Source organism: Callithrix jacchus, chromosome 16 (genome assembly GCF_049354715.1).
Source record: "Callithrix jacchus isolate 240 chromosome 16, calJac240_pri, whole genome shotgun sequence".
Classification (NCBI taxonomy): Eukaryota; Metazoa; Chordata; class Mammalia; order Primates; family Cebidae; genus Callithrix; species Callithrix jacchus.
Genome location: NC_133517.1, coordinates 1,531,011 through 1,545,824, shown reverse-complemented (window position 1 = coordinate 1,545,824; position 14,814 = coordinate 1,531,011). Strand labels below are relative to the sequence as shown.

General features: G+C 40.5%; 1 long non-coding RNA gene across 2 annotated transcripts in view; it reads left to right on the top strand.

Moving 5' to 3' along the window:
• Window positions 1–14,814, top strand: part of LOC118148542 (uncharacterized) — a 113,532-nt gene that overhangs the window by 37,715 nt on the left and 61,003 nt on the right. Inside the window, exons 4-5 of one of the 2 annotated variants that reach the window (XR_004735382.3) lie at window positions 3,553–3,677; window positions 6,112–6,325. This is a non-coding gene — a long non-coding RNA (uncharacterized LOC118148542). Of the gene's footprint in view, window positions 1–3,552; window positions 3,678–6,111; window positions 6,326–14,814 lie in introns of those variants that run through there. The other variant, XR_008477095.2, reaches the window with a different exon arrangement.

Here is a 14,814-nt window from a genome sequence, read left to right as displayed (position 1 = left end):
GGGTTCCCTTCCAAGCTTCAGGTTGTTGGCAGAACCAGTTCCGGTGCTGCAGAATGGAGGCCCCACGTGTTCACAGGCTGCCACCCTGCGCCTTCTCAGCTCCTGGCCGCTGTTCCCCATTCCCTGCCACGGGACCTCCTCTGCTACATGCGGCTGTTCCTTCAGGATGGCAGGAGAATCTCCCTCACTTCCACTTCCTCCACCCGTTTTGAGGTCTTTCAATAGTTCAGGCCCACTCAGGAGAATCTCTCTTTGGTTAACCCAGAGTCAACTGCCCAGGAACTCTAATCAAACCTGTAAAAATCCCTTCTGCAGTATAACCGCACAATCACAGGAACTCTCTGTTTCAGTTGTTAAGTCTAAAATTATTCCAGAATAAAATGTTTTTAAACAATCAGCCATCTTCCATGGCAGTTGGTTAAGTTGAGAGATGTAGTAATTTAGAGATAAATATTCCTGCTATGGTGGTGTGAGTGCTTACAGAAGAGTGAATTTATCACTTGTTCTTTTAGGAAATGACAGGAACCTTAGGTGACGTCAGGTTTAGAAAGGACGTGGCCACAAGCATTAGGAATTAACAGGCAATCCATGCCTAAGATGGAGGGGGGAGATCACAGACATTAAGCATCTAGAATAGACCAAGTATTTCCATGCTAGGCCCGTCTATGCCCATTAGCTTAGGGGACAACTATAATACCTGTTTTACTGATTAGAAAATAATTAAGGCTCTATGTTCATCATGGATATTGGCCTGAAGTTTTCTTTTCTTGTTGGGTCTCTGCCGGGTTTTGGTATCAGAATGATGTTGGTCTCGTAAAATGATTTGGGAAGGATTCCCTCTTTTTGGATTGTTTGAAATAGTTTTAGAAGGAATGGTACCAGCTCCTCTTTGTGTGTCTGGTAGAATTCGGCTGTGAACTCATCTGGACCTGGGCTTTTTTTGTGTGGTAGGCTCTTAATTGCTGCCTTGACTTCTGACCTTGTTATTGGTCTATTCATAGTTTCAGCTTCCTCCTGGTTTAGGCTTAGGAGGACACAGGAGTCCAGGAATTTATCCATTTCTTCCAGGTTTATGTGCATAGAGTTGTTTGTAATATTCTCTGATGATGGTTTGAATTTCTGTGGAATCTGTGGTGATTTCCCCTTTATCATTTTTTATTGCATCTATTTGGTTGTTCTCTCTTTTCTTTTTATCAATTTGGCTAGTGGTCTGTCTATTTTGTTGATCTTTTCAAAAAACCAGCTCTTGGATTTATTGATGTTTTGAAGGGTTTTTCGTGTCTCAATCTCCTTCAGTTCAGCTCTGATCTTAGTTATTTCTTGTCTTCTGTTGGGTTTTGAGTTTTTTTGATCTTGCTCCTCTAGCTCTTTCAATCATTGCAGCACTGTTTACAATAGCAAAGACCTGGAATCAACCCAAATGCCCATTGATAATAGACTGGATTGGAAAAATGTGGCACATATACACCATGGAATATTATGCAGCAATCAGAAATGATAAGTTTGTGTCGTTTGTAGGGACATGAATGAATCTGGAGAACGTCATCCTCAGCAAACTGACACAAGAACAGAAAATGAAACACCGCATATTCTCACTCATAGGCGGGTGATGAAAAATGAGAACACATGGACACATGGAGGGGAGTACTAAACACTGGGGTCTATTGGGGGGAAAAGGGGAGGGCCAGTGGGAGGGGGAGGTGGGGAGGGATAGCCTGGGGAGAAATGCCAAATGTGGGTGAAGGGGAGAAGCAAAGCAAAGCACACTGCCATGTGTGTACCTACGCAACTGTCTTGCATGCTCTGCTCATGTACCCCAAAACCTAAAATCCAATAAAAAATTAAAAAAAAAAAAAAGAAAATAATTAAGGCTCAGAATTATAAAGGACATACAGCAGTAAGCCCAAAACTTGAACAGAGGTGATTTTAAAAGGTTTCTTTCTTATACGTTATGTATGTATGTTATCATCAACATCTCAACAGACGGATAAAAGTAAAATAATACTGGAAAAGATACAGAGAAAGCAATGAGCAGAGTGTCCCGCTTATTCAAGTGCAGAGCTGAGCAGCAGCTGGTGTTGAGCAAGGGAAGGGAGGTGGTCTGAGGGCGTAGAAAACTCAAGCACTATTCAGGAAACCATCATTTTGAAGCAAGTAAACCAGCCGACAGGGCAGGACAAAAAGCGCCACAGCCCTGTTCAGTTCTGAATTCGGGCAAGATGGCGGGTGCTGGAAGACCAGGATCCACTGCTGGGAAGAACACCTGCGGGGAGCAAGGTAGGACTGCTGGATTTCCTGCCCAAGGAAGACTCCAACAGGGGCAGCTGAACAGATATGGCATCCGGGAAGAGTTCAGGGGAACTCTGGCAGCACCTCCTCTCTGGACTGAGCCAGCGCTGGAGATGGGCAGGAAATCGGGAGCAGAGATGATTCGTGGCCTGATTCTGTCCTCACGGCACAGAGGCGTTAGCTGTGGTCAGCAGCATAGACCAGTGGGGCTGTCTTAGTGAGAGGACAGTGGGGGAAGCTTCCTGCTTCTCTCAGGGCTTGCATAGAACCGAGCTTATGGTAGCAAATACCAGCAAAACAAACTCTGATGAGCAGAGGAAACTGAGGCTGAGGAAAGGTGCTGCAATGTTCACCAAGGAAGAGTCATGCCAAACTGACTTCTTTTACTGGTTCGATGTGGGTACTGAATTCCAGACACTGATCAACAGTGTATCTGGCGTCAGCAAGGCCTTTGACTAAGTCCACCTTGATTCATTCATTTTGGTGTTTGCAGAGGGCTGTGGAGGAATATGAGTACGACTATATGAATGAACAGAATATTGCCAATCAACTGGTTATCAGTGTCCAGCAGAGTGTCAGAAGCTTGCATTCTTCGTTCGGTCCTAGCTACTCTTCTCCCCAGTGACACAATCCACACAGACAATTTCTAGGGTGGCATACCTTCACTAAGAGCCAGGATGCAATTCAGCTCTCAACAGAGGACTGTGACTAGCTGTTTGCACAGGAGGAGGCAAGACAAAATGAGACCCGGACCTGCGTCACGGGGAAGGCACAGTCAGAAGAGAATAGATTGGTGCTCACTCTCCTGCCTGGCAGTGGGACTTCTGTGTGGATTTTTAATCAGGTCTATTTTTCTTATCCTTATTTCAGAAGCCTTTTTAAGAATCTTAGTGTATTTATAAAAGTTTCGGTAATGTTCTCCCTTAAAATACTGAGACGATCTACCTATAAACTGTGCTTTTTCATCAGAGAATGCTGGCAACAAATGTTTCATGTAGAGACCAGAGAGTTTTTTCTTTTGCTATTATTGGTTTCTCATTATAATGGGAAAAAAGCAAGACCTATTTTATCTTTCACCTCTTTTTCTGTCTTTAACATCTTTAATTATTTTAAACACTCTGTCTTTAATTCATAAGGAGGGGGTGAAATCCACCTTAATGTACCACCAGGATCAGGAGTTTACCACTTTATTTAATCAACAACCAATTTTCTTATCTTGACTCTCTGCCACTTAGAATCTTTTCTTTTCTTTCTTTTTTGAAGAGATGGGGGTCTCACTCTGTCACCCAGGCTGGAGCACAGCGGAACAATCATAGTGCACTGCAGCCTTCAACTCCTGAACTCAAGTGATCCTCCTGCCTCAGCTTCCTGAGTAGCTGGGACTATAGGTATGTGCCACCATATCCGGCCAATATTTAAAAATTTTTAAGAGATGGGGGTCTCACTATGTTTCCCTGGCTCATCTCAAACTTCTGGGCTTAAGCAGTCCTCCTACCCTGGCCTCCCAAAGGGCTGGGATTACAGGTGTGAGCCATCACACCCAGCCTATACACTTTTTTAAACAACAGTTTCATTGAGGTACAATTCACATACCACACAGTTGCCTGTTTAAAAAGTACAATTTGTTCTTCCTATCCGTGAGCATGGAATGTTTTTCCATCTGTTTGTGTCCTCTCTTATTCCTTGAGCAGTGCTTTGTGGTTCTCCTTGAAGAGGTCCTTCATGTCCCTTGTAAGTTGTATTTCTATCCTACGTATTTTATTCTCTCTGTAGCCATTGTGAATGGGAGTTCACTCATGATTTGGCTCTCCACTTGTCTATTGGTGGTGTATAGGAATGCTTGTGATTTTTGCATGTTGATTTTTGTATCCTGAGATTGCTTATCAGATTAAGGAGTTTTGGGGCTGAGATGATGGGGTTTTCTAAATATACCCTCAGGTCATCTGCAAACAGAGACAATTTGACTTTCTCTGTTCCTATTCGAATACCCTTTCTTTCTTTCTCTTGTCTGATTGCCCTGGCCAGAACCTGATACATGTGGGCTTACAACCAAGATGATGGGTTGATGGGTGCAGCAAACCACCATGGCACATGTATACTTATATAACAAGCCTGCCTGCTCTGCACATGCATCCCAGAACTTAAAGTAAAAAATAAATTAGAAGAAAAAAAGTACAATTCATAGTTCTTAGTACATGCATAGAGTTGTGCATCCAGCATCACAAGCTTTTGAGAACATTTCATCATCCCCCAAAGAAGCCCTGTGCTCCGTAGCCATCTCCTTTTCCCCAGCCCCTCTATCTCCAGCAGTCCTAGGTGGCAACTAATCTACTTACTGTCTCAATAGACTTGCATATTCTGGGCATTTCCTATAAATGGAATCATTTTGTCTTTTATGATTAATTTTTTTTCATTTGGTGCAATGTTTGCAAGATGTGTCCATGACTCAGCATGTATTTGTCATTCATTCCTTTTTATTGATAAATAGTAGTTTATTTATAGATCTATCACATTTTGTTTACCCTTACATCCATGCGTTGACACGTGGGTTGTTGCCGCTTTTTGGCTGTAATGCGTAATGCCGCTTACATAACACTTATGTACAAGTTCTTGTGTGCACGTGTGTTTTTATTTTCTTCAGTTGTATACCTAGGCATTGACATGCTGAGTTGTTTAACATTTCAGGGAACTGCCGGCCTATTTTCTTAAGTGGTTCCACCATTTTACATTCCAGCCAGCAACGTATGAGGGCTCCAATTTCTCCATATTCTTGCCAACATTTGTTACTGCCTTTTTACAGTCATCTTTGTGGGTGTGAAATGATTTCTCACTGTGGTTTTTGTTTGCATTTTACTAATGACTAATGATCTTGACCATCTTCTCATGTGCTTATTGGACATTTACATATCTTATTTGGAGAAATGTCTATTCAGATCCTTTGCTCATTTAAAAAAATGGGTTATTTCTCTTTTTTATTGACTTATAGAAGTTTTTTAAAATATACTCTAGATACAAGGCCATTATGAAATACAATTTGTAAACATTTCCTCTGATTCTATAGATTGTCTTTTCATCTTTGATGGGTTTACTTTTAGGAACAAAGTTTAAATTTTTGATAGTTTCCAATTTATCTATCTTTTCTTTTGTTGCTTGTGTTTTTGGTGTCATATCAAAAAGAAAAATCATTGCCTAAATTCAAGGTCACTTACCATATATTTTAATATATTGCTTTTTCCTGACACTTTCACAGTTTTAGCTCTTACATTTAGCTTTTCGATCCTTTCAAGTTAGTTTTTGGTGTGAGGTAGGGGTCTAAATGTTTTATTCTTCTGCATGTGGGTAGTTGACTATCCTAGAATTTTTGTTGAAAAGGCCATTTTTTTCCTCCCTTTTAATTGTCTGGGCACCTTTGTTGAAAATCAATTAACTGTAAATATAGGGCTTATTACGGGGCTTTCTATTTTATTCCACTGGTCTATATGTCTAATTTCATGCCAGCCCCACATTGTCTTAATTACTGTAGCTTTCTAGTAAGTTTTGAAATTCGAAGCGTGAGTCATGCAAATTTGTTATTCATTTCCATCCAACATTATTTTGACTATTCGAGGTTCCTAGAATTTCCAGATGAATTTTGATTAGTTTGTCAATTTCTGCAACTAAGAAGTTGGATTGAAATTGCATTAAATATACCGATTAATTTGTCATCTTAACATTATGCAGTCTCTCAATCCATGAACGTCTTTCCATTTATTTAGATCTGCTTTAATTCCACTTTAATTCCTTCCTTCTTCCTTTCCTGTCTTGTCCTGTCCTGTCTCCTAGGCTAGAGTGTAGTGGCTCAATCTCGGCTCACTGCAACCTCCACCTCAAGTGATATTCCTGGGTTTAAGTGATACTCCTGCCTCAGCCTCCTGAGTAGCTGAGATTACAGGTGCCGGCCACCACACCCAGGTAATTTTTATACTTTTAGCAGAGATGGAGTTCCACCGTGTTGGCCAGGCTGGTCTTGAACTCCTGACCTCGAGTGATCCACTGGCCTTGGTCTCCCAAAGTACTGGGATTACAGGCATGAGCCACTGTGCCTGGCCTGCTTCAATTTATTTCAATGATGTTTTTCAGTTTTCAGAGAATATGTATTGTACATTTTTTGAAAATTTATTCTTACCTGTTTTATTCTTGGTGTGACTTTAAATAGTTTATTTTTAGTTTTGCATTTGGCTTGTTCTTTGCTATTGTACAGAGATGCAATTGATTTGTGAATATTGGCCATGTAACCTGAAACCTTGTTGAACTTGTTTATTCTAACAGGTTTTTTTTTAGATAATTTGGGACTTTATATATACGATATTATGTTGTTTGCATATAGAGATAATTTTACTTCTTCCTTTGTAATCTGGATGCTTTTCTTTCTTTTCGTGCCCAGTTTCCCTGGCTGAAGCCTCCAGTAAATGTTGTAGTATCAGGATTGAACATCTCTGTATTATTCCTCATATGAAAAGGAGAAAATGTAGTCTTTCATCATCAAGAGTGATTGTGAGTTTTCCATAGATGCCCTTTATCAGGTTGAGGAAATTTCCTTCTATTACTAGTTGGTTGAGCACAGCATTAAAATCTTAATGGAAAATGAACAACACATCAGTGTGTTTAAGCCTTACTCTCTATATTACATATTAATGGCTAAAGAATAATCCTAAACCGTTACATTTACTGCTGCGAAAGGTTGCCTCTCACCAAAAATCTGCAAGGCTATTAGAGAAAGACTAAGTCTAGAGAATCCAAGAAAAAGGGTGAAGAATTGCAGAGTCTGTGTGAGGAGACAGCACGAGCCGGGAGAGGCTAAGGACTGCTGGGTCCAGGATAGAAGAAGGAAGGGGAACCAGAACTGAGCTGGGGGGATCAAATGCTGAGAGCGTATGGTGACAAGGCCAAATCCAGTTCCCAACACATGCAGAGGGAGGGTGAATTCAGGCTCCTCTTAAGAGAACTGTCATCGCCTCCAACAAAACACTCACGTAGTGGTGGTTTCTCCTCATGAGTAATTCTGAGTGAGGGGATTAGCTTTGCAGGATACGCTGGGTAAACGTTCACTGTGCAGGGGTGGCTTAACTTGCTTTTTACTCTGACTTTTTCCCCCACCTTTTTGTGTGTGTGTGTTTTTTTTTAATTTTAATTGACAAATAATTATACATATTCACAGGGCACATAATGACGTTCTAATACAGAGGTACAGTGGCCATGGTAATGAGCACCTCCATCATCTCAAACATTCATCATTTCTTTGAGTTGAGAACATTCAGTATCCTACTTCCAGCTATTTGAAACTCTGTAATATACTACTGTTAACTGTAGTCATCCTACAGTGCAATAGAACAGCAAAACTGATTCCTTCCATCCAGCTGTTTTTTGTATACTTTCATAACTTTTTCCCTGTCCTCCCTTCCTCCTCCCCTTCCTAACCTCTAGTATCTTTTCTATTTTCTATTTCTATGAGATTAACTTTTTTTAGCTTCCACATATAAGTGAGAACATGCAGTGTTTAACTTTCTGTCCTTGGCTTATTCTAGTTAATGTAACGGCCTCCAGTTCCATCCATGCTGTCACAGTAATAAGATTCATCCTTTTTATGGCTGAATAGTATTCCATTGTGTGTATATATACAGATTTTTTACAATCTTTTAATCTGTTATTGGACAGCTATGTTGATTCCATATTTTAGCTGCTGTGAATAGTGCTGGAGTAAACATGGGTGACAGATGTCTCTTCGATACACTGATTTATTTTCCTTTGGATGAAGTTTTTTAAATAGCTTGCTGAGAAAAATTTGTTTTTTAAAAATTTTTGCAGTAAAGTTTTTCTTCTGTATCAGTTGCTTTGAAAGTTGAGCAACTGCCCAGGCATGGTGGCCCACGCCTATAATCCCGCACTTTGTGAGGCTGAGGCAGGTTGATCATTTGAGGTCAGGAGTTTGAGACCAGCCTGACCAACACAGTGAAACCCACTCTCTACGGAAAATTAGCTGGGCGTGGTGGTGTATGCCTATAATCCCAGTTATTTGGGAGGCTGAGGCAGGAGAATTGCTTGAACCTGGGAGGCGGAGATTGCAGTGAGCTGAGACCACGCCACTGCACTCTAGCCTAGGTGACAGAGTGAGACTTCATCTCAAAAAAAAAAAAAAAAAAAAAAAATTGAGCAAGTAAGAACAGAAGTGAATGAGCCAGATAAATCATTGGATAAGTCAAACCCATCACTGCTCCCGCTAGTTTAAAACAACAGAAAGAAAGCTTTGGGACAGCAGGGCCTGACGTGGCCAGGGTGAGGAACAAGAACTTTTTCAAGAGAAAGCCCAGCATCGGTGCTGATAGGAATTAATGAAGCTACAGGTTGTCAGATGTGAGATGAGGATGAAGCAGGTACAGATAGCCTTCAGCACTAAATATGGGGTTACAGAGCTTCCCAGCCAGCTTCAGCCCTTCCTCAGGGGTACACCTTTGCAGGCGTTGCAGGCACAGCTGAGCGCCCACTGGCTGGAACCGAGAAAGCATGATTCCTCAGTGTGTCCTGTGTCTGTACAGCCGTCTAGGAGGCCCTGTAACCGGGAGCAGGAAACGCGGGTCTTTCTGGGTAAAAGCTCAGGGTAGAAAACGATAAGTCATGTCTAGCAGATGAAACCTCAACAGCTATAAACCTCTTCCCTAATAAGGAAGAACCCAGACTGAAAAGAAACAAGCTTAATGAGTTGTTTTGACAGAGCTCTACTGGCCCATTAAGACAATTACGCGCCTCAGTTGAAGTGAGAAACTACCTGATTATAAACTTGCAGAGCGGTCACCAAAGGGTGGGTGTTAGGTTGTTCATAGTTTCTTTTTAATGTTTGAGAATTATTTCCTTTTCGGGGATAATTGGGTTAGCTCCTAAGGAGGCTGTTTTGAATGGTACATGGTCTTATCCATTCCCTTACATAAATGAAAAATCTGTCAGAGGGATATCTTTAAAGCTAAGGATTCTTTCATTTTCTTGACAAATTATCTCCTGAGACTGGTAGGTAATTGTAAAACCACAATGACAGAGATGGGAGAAGGCTGCTACTCTTCTTGTTTGAATTACTTTGCAGGTTCAGAAATAAAAGGCTGCAATTCTGATGTCTTTCCATTGTAACAGGAAAGGACAAGGTATTACCAAAATTGCTCATGTTCCCAAATTGGACTGAGAAATTATTGGTTGTCTTTCAGCAGATGTGAAAATATTCAGATCTCAGAATTTTAATCTACCTTTCACAGACATCAATGCTCATTTTCTGACTTTTAAATGATTTTGGAGCAAGACTTCATGCATGTTTGTGTGAATCTGATGAATGTGTGGACACGAAGAGGGTAGATTTTCTGTTTCTCGCCCAGACTGTGCTGATACGTAGAGCAAGTGGAAACATCCAAAGATACCCCACCCAATGATATGTGATTATATAGATTTTGTTTCTGTTTTTGAATGTGGCTCTGATGCTTTGAATGGTAAACTACCAGGATTTAGAGACTGTTTGGTTGTTAGCTAGAAAGACTGTATCAGACACACTCAGGGCATTCTTTTTTTCTATTGCAATTTAGGTTTTGGGGTACATGTGCAGAACATGCAAGATGGTTGCATAGGTTCACACATGACAGTGTGATTTGCTGCCTTCCTCCCCTTCAAGGTTACCCTTTCCAGCCCTGCTCCCTCTCCCACCCATCCCACTCAGATCTATCTAGTCACTGTAAGACTGATTCTTTTGCGAGGTTTATTGCCGAGTTAAAAATGAGGAAACTGAGGCCAGCACAAAAAGATTAAATGCCAATTTATTTGGCTCCCAGGCGAGGTTCTGTGGTCCCACGGAAAGAGGCCAGCGAAGTCACAACACACTCCTCTGGGCGTGGGCTTTTATAGAAAGTGAAGGCATTTGATTGGCTGTGGAGAAGCAGGACGTGGACGTGGCAAGCTGCTATAGGTAGGTAGGCGGGATTTCCGGACGGGGCAATGTGCTATTGGGCAGGTTTTGGCGAGGCTTTCCAAGGGCGGGCTAGGTGCCAGTGCAGAGGGGATTTCCAAGGCGGAGCTAGATGATGGGCATATTCTGGTGATGTAATTTTCAGGCGGGGAGAGGGATGGGCGTGTCCAAGCTCCAGCGAGGCAACCAGCCTTACAGTCAGAATCTCAAAGAATCTGTGTCTTTAATAAGCATTCTTGGGTGATTCTGAAGTTTTAACTGAGATGCTGATCACCACCTGAGGAGGTCTGGCCTGCAGACCCTGACTCAATGATGGATGAATGAATGCACTCTCACACCATCACAGTGATTCAAGTGGGCTAACGATGGTCATTGGCTACTTTCAGAGGGTGAAATGCAACCAATCAACCAAGACCCTCTGTTCATCCACACATTTATTCAGCCAAGATTTTACAACAGAGTTTCTAAGTCAACACACTTGTGGACTAATGATAAGAGCTTTAGGTTCTGGGCCCAGAGTACACACTATTCATGGGTAATTCCCCTTTGATCGCCCCCTGAGAGGGCCCTCCAGCACAAAGTTTACATGAGTAAACAGAGTAGAGACAAAAGGATGTGGGGTAAACAGACTTAAACAGGGAAAGCCTCTTATCATCTCTATCTCTTTCCCATGCTAAATGTAAATGAGACAGCTGCATTCAGCCTGTCCCAGTGGAACCTTTTGGCCTTCCAAAGGGTTTAAGATTACAATCTACAACTTTTCCTAATATTCTGCTAGCCACCACGAGTGAATCTCAGCATTGAACCAGTTTGGAGCTACTAAACTTTCCCAGTTTCTCTGTGTTATAGAAGAAGAAATGAGACTCAGCATGGTATAACCCTAGACTGTCAGAAAATGGTGCAGAGGTTTTCAGTGATGTGCTAAGGTCATGCAGCTCTTCGGCAACAGCCCTAATCTGTGGTCCTGATTAAGAGCTTTGCCTCGTCCCATGCCCTAGAGAAGGCTGAGGTCTCTGCTGCACCACACTGCAACTTCTCTCTCTGCCCTCTCCTGCTTTCTTCACTTCCCAGCCACTGCCTGCACACAAACCTCTTCCTCAGAATAGTTTTTTTTTGGAAACTGACACAGAGCTCTCCTGGCAGATGCACAGATCTCTGCCCTGCGCAAGCAGCTGTCAGTGTTTTTCTCCAGCATGCCGCTGGAAATGTTGATTCCACTTTTTCTTAAGTTTCATAATAAAACTAAGGAGGGAGAAAAGAAGAGGGGATGGCGAAGCAACATGGAGGGCAGACCGGTTTTTACAGTTCCAGTGCTAAGTGCCTACCTCATCCAGTGTTAGGACACTTCTCTACCTAGTCTGAAAGTGACCAGCAGTAATGGCAAAATGGGTTACATAGGAATTCCTGTGCCTTTGTGAAAGTTGTCAGACTGAAAACCGAGCCACTTGTGTTAAAAATAGCCTGACAGATAGAACCAGGAAAGGCCATGAAGGAAAGGGTCTGATAACAAGGTAACTGTCACAAAAGACTGCAAAAACTGCAAGCTGGCACAGAGACCTTACACACACACACAAAAACACTAACACTTCTGCAAGGACAGCTGCCTGTCCAACCTCAGACTGCTGCTGCTCTTGCTGTTGATCCTTGTAGCCAAGGATAAGGATCTCAAAAACAATGATGTAATCCTTTTTCCTTTCAGAACCTTCGCCTTTCTTTACCTCCCCGAATGCACACGTCGTTTATGCTGTGACACGTCTTCCCATTGCAAGGCCTCCTCCTACAGAAGCATCATCTTCTCTTAGAGAATCTCTCTTCTTCGTTATTATTTAGACACAGTGCATTTCGATTATAATTTGCATCAACATTACACATTCTCAAGCAGAGTATTTTCATTTCTGAATTTTAGTTCACGTTCGGAAATTCTGGAGAAATGGTTGTGAATTGTTAGTGCAAAAATGTAATTCTTCCACAGATATTTAATACATATTTGGAGAATGATTTCATCAAGTTATCTTAGTAAGTGAAGTTCCCAGAAAAAAATTCTGCAAATATTGGAACTTTTCTTAGGCACCATTAGGACAAATGGTTAGATTACTAAACTATTATAGGAAAAACATCACTCTATTAGCCTGTTAGAAAAAAAATATCTGTTAGAAAATAAATCTGAGGTGAATTTTTTAACCCTCAAATCTTCTTTCCTTAAGAACAATTGCATTTTGCATTTATGCAACTGCATGAAACCAACTTTAAGGAAAGAAAAATTTACAAGTATTCATCTGTCATCTAGCTGCTTTAGATGTGATGGCTCATTGACCTGAAGGATCATATATGCTTTATAAATATAATAATATTTATGTATACTTGCATTGCATTAGCCTTTTCCATTTTCCCTTATGATTTCTTTTAAACAAATCTGACTTTTACCAAATAGTCTCAGTAGAGGATACTAAAAAGAGGGATGTATCTTCTATCTCATTACTTAAATACTTTATTAAAGTTTTAGACTTTCTTTTTCGGTGCAATGTTGTAATACATTCTTTCTATATTTCAAAATTGCGATTTAAAATAAAAAGTCAATTAAGTTACCTCAGTGCCTCTGAATTGATGCTGTCATGAATTAAAATGACATTTATTAAAATTCAGGTAAAATGAGAAAAACATATTGAAGTAACCTTTTCATAGGAAAGTCTGAAACATTTTAAGATAAGTGCTCATTGTACTTGACCTAAAATAACACTATTCATAACTAAGATTTGTTTTTATTTATGATTTTAATTCTACTCAAGGCAAAAATTATTTATGAACTCCTATCATGCAGAATTTATGAGTCTAGATACTTTAGGAAAAATTAATGTCCCTTCAAGAGGTTAACTGAATGCTTGGGATATCCCAGCTTACATCTTTTATCTCACAAGGTAAATATGACCTGGCTCCTTCTACCAAGAAATGCATGATTTGGTGGAACAGATGGATGTAAAACAGATAAACACATTATTTCACAAACACTCCAATGTCAGCAACTTCATTACAGCTGCTTACTATGGATGAGCACCAAGCACTTTTGGTTATCCTTAGTTAAAATTATAGCTAACCCCATAGTCCCAGTTTTCATTTTAGTTAGTGACCAACTGTGAATGACAAAGCTGTTGACATGAGTTGTTCTGAAACTTTAAAACTTGGTGAACTTTGTTTTAAGGTAAAATTCACATAACAAAATATTAATTATTTCTCAAGTAAATTGTTCAGTAGCATTTTGTACATTCACAATGTTGTACAACCACTGACTCTAATTCCAAAACATTTTCATCACCCTCTGAAAACCTTGTACCCAGGAAGCAGTTTTTCCTTATTCCTCTTCTCCCCGGTTCCTGGAAACCACCAATCGTGTGTACTTTGTGTCTACGGATTTACTTATTATAGATATTTCTTATAAACAAAGTCATACAATGTGTAATCATTTTTCTCTGGTGTCTTTCACTTAACGTGTTTTTGAGAGTTCTCAGCATTATAGCATAAAATATTCCATTGTGTGGATATGCTACAATTGGTTTATCTATTCACGGGTTGATGAACATTTCAGCTGCTTCAGCCATTAAGCTATTGTGAATGGCACTGCACTATTTTACAATCCCACCAGCAATGTATGAGAGTTCTAATTTCTCCATATCCTCACCAGCACTTGCTATTTTCCTTTTTTGTTTAACTTTTTATAAAATTACAGCCGTCCTACTCAGTGTGAAGTGCTGTCTCATTGATGCTTTGATTACATTTCCCTGACGACCAATGAGTTCGAGCGTCTTGTCTTGTGCTTTTTTGGCCATTTGTGTGTCTCTTTTGGAGAAATGTCTAAGTCCTTTGCCTGTTTTTAATCAGCTTGTTTGTCTTTTTTGCTGTTGAGTTTTAAAATTTATGTATGAATTCTGGATCCTAGGCCCTTATTGGTTATATGATTTGCAAATATCTTTAATTCTAGAGAAACTTTCTTTTTTTGTGTTGCAAAGGAGATAAATGTCCTCAATTCTCTCTTCCAAGAACGCTGCTCGGAGTCTCCGCTTTGTTACATGTGTGCTTCTATACTTCTCGTATTCATCTGGTGGCTTGGTGAAGAGGAAACAAGCCTAAAATTCTGGCTAATTATATATGCCAATCTCCATCATCTCACATGACTGCCCACTTAATATTTTCCCTCAGAGTAATGAGTGGGAGAGCAGAGCTATTTTTACATTTATAAATTGCGATTTTTCTTTAATGTTCCACAGGAAAATATCTAACTTGTTCACTCTGAACTTCGGGAATGGTGAATAGCTGTTTAGCTAGCTAGCCTAGCCGCAGCTCCAACACACTAGTCCGGGTGATTTAGTTAGCATTGTATCCATCCTATTACACCAGGATAACATTTATTTGGAGGAAATAAGAAATGCCCATTTCTGTGGGGCCACCTCAAGTCTGCGGCACTTGTTGATCATTGTTTTAATCTGTACAAAAGGTTGTTGACTTTCCTTTTATTCGATATGTCATGTTTGTTGTTTTTGTTAAAAATGCACAAGTCG